The sequence below is a fragment of the Zingiber officinale genome, chromosome 7B, assembly GCF_018446385.1.
Source record: "Zingiber officinale cultivar Zhangliang chromosome 7B, Zo_v1.1, whole genome shotgun sequence".
In the NCBI taxonomy this organism is placed as follows: domain Eukaryota; kingdom Viridiplantae; phylum Streptophyta; class Magnoliopsida; order Zingiberales; family Zingiberaceae; genus Zingiber; species Zingiber officinale.
Window position 1 is genome coordinate 106,246,425 of NC_055999.1, and position 5,442 is coordinate 106,251,866.

The following is a 5,442-nucleotide window of genomic DNA, read 5'->3' on the forward strand; positions in this document are numbered from 1 at the left end:
GCGGAATAATTGGGGGCGATTGAATTAATAGTAATTATTAGTTGATTAATTTCGCACTTACGTCGATGAATTGAATTAATCGCATTAAAAAGAGGATAATTACGAACAACAAAAACGTACGCTCCTTTGCCTCCTTGACTTATCATTTTGGATTTAATTCCTGGAAATGTCCTTTTAATCCACGGTTTATTGAAAAAATAATCAACAATCAAAATGAGTAATAGAACCAACGACTCCGCTGGGGATCGAACCCAGAATCTCTGGTTCCGTAGACCAGCGCCTTATCCATTGGGCCACGGAGTCGTAGTTATTTGTTGATCGAACAAATAACAAGATCATAATTTCAATTTGTTAACGCATCCTTACAATAGGGATAAATAAGGCACCAGTTTGGACAACGACAAGAAAGCTGTAAATGTCAATAGAATTTATGAACGTTAAAGAAGAGTTAAATAATAAAAATATAATTTGTTTTCTCTATTTTTTCGACAAAACATAATGCACATATTCTTAAATGGTTTCTAATAAAACAAAATAAATGCGCATTAATTCCCTAACATCTCGTTTAGAGAGACTTCGAGGAGTGTAAATAAGTTAAATAGAGCTGACTTTATTTGTGTTCAAATTTATTTATTTATATTATTAAGCTTGTTCAAATTTGTTTCGTAATTCTTTTTATCAAATTTAAGTTGTTGTTTTTTATCAAACTCAATTAATGATATTGATTCAATACATAAAATTTATTTTATTTTTAATATATTATCAACGGATTGTAAAATTTTATAAATTACTGTTTTTATATATTTAAATAATGAAATAAATTTATAATTAATTTTATATAAGAATCAAGAAATATATATATATATTATCTTGTGACAAGGTCGGGCCTCGCCCCGCAGAGAGGTCAACGCCACGTGGAAGGTCAAAGTCAAGACGGTCAACGCCCCGAGCTAGTGTCCGATCGGGCAACCCCATCTGCCGATCAGCATAGGGAATGGCCGGTCCGACGTTATTACTGCTCTGTCTCACATCGAGCTTTCGATGCTCAAAACTATCACCAAAGCAGGCGCCGACCGGCAAGTCATTTGCCGAGCCGCTGGGCATATGTCGGGCGGACATCCGGAACAACCACAGATCATATCACAGCCATCAAAGCACAAACCCGACCCGGCAAACTTGGACAATGGAAGTAGCTGAACGGTAGTCCCGCTCGGCCCAGACAGCGGAATTAGCCAAGCGACCTCCCCGCTCGGCCCGCTAGCATACAAAAGTTGGTCGAGCGGCCCACTCGCTCGGCCCACTATCAGATAGAGGCAGGATCAACTGGTATCCTCCTCGAGACCCGTGTCGCAGACAGACAGCATGGTCGGCGACATGATCAGGTAAAGAATTGTACGACGGAAGCTTCAACTATCTTGTCGGAATATGCTCGAGCTGTTGAGATATGGTGTCAGGTACACTTTTCTGACACGCCCTATCAGGGAAAGCTTTGAAGAGTGTGCACGTGCACCCCTGGGAGCCCTATATAAAGGACCCCAACCTTCAACGAAGGTATACTCATTCTACTGTAGCCACAGTTATATTGTCACTTTCGTTTCTTTACTTGCTTGTTGCTTTCGTCGGAGATCTGACTTGAGCGTCAGATGGCCATCGCCGGGGAACCACTCCCTGGCTCGGCACTGACGCTTTTGTACTTGTAGGCTAGTCTCATCGGAGGTCCACGCATGGTCAATAGGAGCGTCACATCCCCAGTGTCTGTCACCCTCGACTCTCGAACAGAATCAAATTTGGCGTCATCTGTGGGAATCTAACCTACATCCGAGCCGAGAGGATGGAAGAAGATGGACGACTTCACACGGTGGCACTCACTCAAGAGGAGCTCGACGCACTTGTACAATCGCGAGCGGCAAAATTAGTCGAGCAACAATAGCAAAGAGTGCTAACCGATCGGTTGGCTCAACAAGCAACATCGGCCTCGGGAGGCCGAGCGGCCCATGAAGATCGACCGGAGCAATTGTCCATCTGGGGGCAGAATAAAGGGTCGACCGACACTCACGGGGAGGCTCCGCCCGTGCCTATTCCATTCCACCGAGCCTTGTTTCAAACGCCCTCCGAGATTGCTCAAGCCCATCAAGGAAGGGACTCTTCTTCAGATGAAGCACCCGTGTGGGGCACAAGTAAAGGCAAGGCGCCCCGAGCTGATTCGTCGCCCGAGCGGGTCAACCGTCAATTCTCCGAGGCAATCCTACAAGATCTGCTGCCAAGGCACTATGCTCCTTTGGCGATCGGAGAATATAATGGGTCGACCGACCCGGACGACCATCTTGGTAAGTTCGATAACGCTTTCACTCTCCATCAGTATACAGAGGGAGTCAAGTGCCAAGTCTTCCTCACCACGCTCTCCGGCTCGGCACAACGATGGTTCAGAAAGTTGTCGGACGGGTCCATCCAAAGTTTCAAGGACTTTCGAACGGCCTTCTTGCACCACTTCACAAGCAGCAGACGATGCTAGAAGACGAGCGTCATCTTGTTCTCCATAAAGTAAGGCCCCAGATAGGCCCTCCGAGCATACATCCTGTTGGATCAAGAAGCGCTAGAGGGAGGGTGAATAATGCTCGTGGCTATTTTGCGTTTCAGAATCGTAAATCGTTCTAGTAATAAAGCAGCGGAATAAATAGAAAGAATCACACAAACACAGAAGGACACAGGTCGTTTACTTGGTTCAGAGCCTGTGACGACTCCTACTCCAATGCCTACGCTCGTTGAGCGTTTACGTTGGGCAACAACTATAATCACGAGAATTATTACAATCTAAGTACAGAAAAGATAGTAATTAATTTGTACCGACAACAAAGAGATGAAAAACTGAAGCTCCGGGTCGTCGGGATGATGTTGCAGCACTTCGGGGTGGTTTTGAAGCAGCGTGTTGTAGCTTGATCACTTAGGTATTGTTATTCTGAGTTGCTGCCTTGACCCCCTTTTAAACAGTGATGGAGGCGCCTCCAAGCCTGTCCAAGGCGCCTCCAGGCCGCCGAGTCGCACGCGTGGATCAGCTCTGATCTGGTCGCGCCTTATCACACTGAAGGCGCCTTTAAGCTGCTCCAAGGCGCCTCCAACACCTAGTCCAAGGCGCCTTCAGCTTCCTCCGAGGCGCCTCCAGCACCTCTGGACAGTTGGCTTCGGCTAGCACCCGAGGCGCCTCCAAGCCCTATGGAGGCGCCTCGGATACTGTTCATCCAAGGTCAAATGTGCTCCTTTGTTCTTGCAAAATGTGTTAGTCCCAAACACAAACCCTGCAAAACAAAGTTAGCACAGAAATATGATAAATGATATCCACAGTCATCGGACTGTCCAGGTCTGACTTCGGATTTCCAATCGGAAACCCTAGGTCGACCCGACGCCTACTGTTCCCTCTACAGGGAACGCGCCCTCACCTACTCCACTCAGGAGATTTACCTGTTGCCAGTGCGATCCTCCAGATCAACTGGACTTTTGCTCAGCGTTCGAAGCTTCCGGACTTTCTGCTGGACTTCCGCTTCCCGGCCCGTCTAGTCTTTCACCTGGTTCGCGACACCAGGACTTTCCACCTAGGGTTACCCCCTAGGACTTTTGCCTAAAGCTCTCTACCTGCCAAGATTTTTCGCATAGGGTTACCACCCCCTATGACCTAGGGTTACCACTCCCTAGGGTTTTCCACCTGCCTAACCGCAGCTAGGACTTTTACCTAAGTATCACTTAGGACTTTCCTGCAAGCTCCATGAACTTGTTCGATCACAACACTACTTAACTTTGAACCATTTTCCATTATCAAAACTTAGGTTCGATCGTCTGATGCTTCCCGCACCAACAATCTCCCCATTTTTTATTATGGCAACTCAAATTCAAAGTTAAGTAAAAAAAATGCATAAATAAACATAAGCATGCTTTAAAATAAGAAGTTTAAGTATAAATGTAAGCATACTTAAGAAACAAGCTAAAGAGGATTTTAAAATTTAAGGCAAACTTAAAGTTTCCAAAGTTCAGGCTCCCCCTTAATAAGAGAACTCTTATCCTTAATATGAATTTTTTTTTGTATTTGAATGTTCTCTTATCCTACTCTCTCCCTTTGTCATATATCAATAAAAATTTGTAGAAAAACTTAGCTAAGTAAAAATAGTTTAAGTGCAAAATAATTCTGTTTAGCCAAAATTTTGAAAACTTAAGCTTTTAAAGACTTTATTTAAAGATTTTTCATTAAACTTAAAAGTCTTTAGAAAGGGATTTTCTGAACCAAGTTTGGAAAAAAAAAAACTTTTAAAGAAAACACTTAGCTTTCAAGAAAAGATATTTAAAGAACTTTTCAAACATTTTAGCTTTATAGTTAATATTCAATGTAAAACTCTTAGCTAAATGTTTAAAGAGATAATTATCTTTCAACTAAATTTAAAGAGCTAGTAAAAAGTTTACTTTGAAAAATAACTTTAGCCAAATTTAAAACTTAGTTGAAATCTTTGGGGAAAAAGTAAATTTTCAAACTCTGTTAAATATGAAAAGCTTTGTTAGTAAATATTCTTTTAATTTTGAACAAGTTTTTTTTAAAAAAAAATAATAGTTTGAAAGGAACAAAATAAACTTTACTAAATTTTCAAAGGATTTTGAAAAAAATATTTAAAAAATTTGAAAAAGTATTTAAATGAATAAGGAATTCCAAAATACTTAACGGCCAAGGAGGAGCAAAATAAGGTTAAACCTTAATGTCCAAGCATGAGTTGAGTTAATTTGATTGTAAGTTAACTAAGTTATTTTAAGTAAGGTATCAGAGCCCTAATTGTGCAGGTTGAGTCACCCTAAACAATCAAATACTTTAATTTCTTGGTCACATGTCTAACCATCTAGCTACTAGCTGATTGTCTAGAGGACAACAGCTTTCACTTGGTTAGTCAAGTTAAGTCAATAGATCCAGTTAGATTTGACTCGGGCTGGATGACTTGACTTGATTACTGTATATTAGGTATTTAACGCCCAGACTCATATTAATGCACAAATATAATCATTCTTGAGTCCAGGCTGTACCCTATGCATCTCACACCATTCTATGTTTTTCAATCACAATCAAAGTAAGCCTAGGTATTTGTGAGATGCTCTGGCTGAATTCTAGGGGAACATGATTTCTAAGGTAGAGCCTAGACTAAGTTCAAATTTGAAAAACTAGTAAAATTGAGATTTTGAAAACATTTTACCTAGAATTTATAATTTTACACTTAAGCATATTTTGAAAACAAGTAAACTATTTAAGAGTAGAGGTAGTAAACTGATTTGAAAATCAATACATATTCTGCCCAACACATTCCTATTTGCCTTCTAAGTGCAGAGTACAAACAAAACTAGTGAGCATAGATAAGTGGAGTTCAACTAAGCACTAATACAGTCAGACTAGAAAATATAGGTGTCGATCCATGATAC

General features: G+C 41.3%; 1 non-coding gene across 1 annotated transcript; it reads right to left on the reverse strand.

The window, feature by feature from the left end:
* Positions 1–230: 230 nt before the first annotated feature.
* Positions 231–303, reverse strand: TRNAR-ACG. Its single transcript has one exon. It is a non-coding gene; the product is annotated as a tRNA-Arg (tRNA).
* Positions 304–5,442: the final 5,139 nt, after the last annotated feature.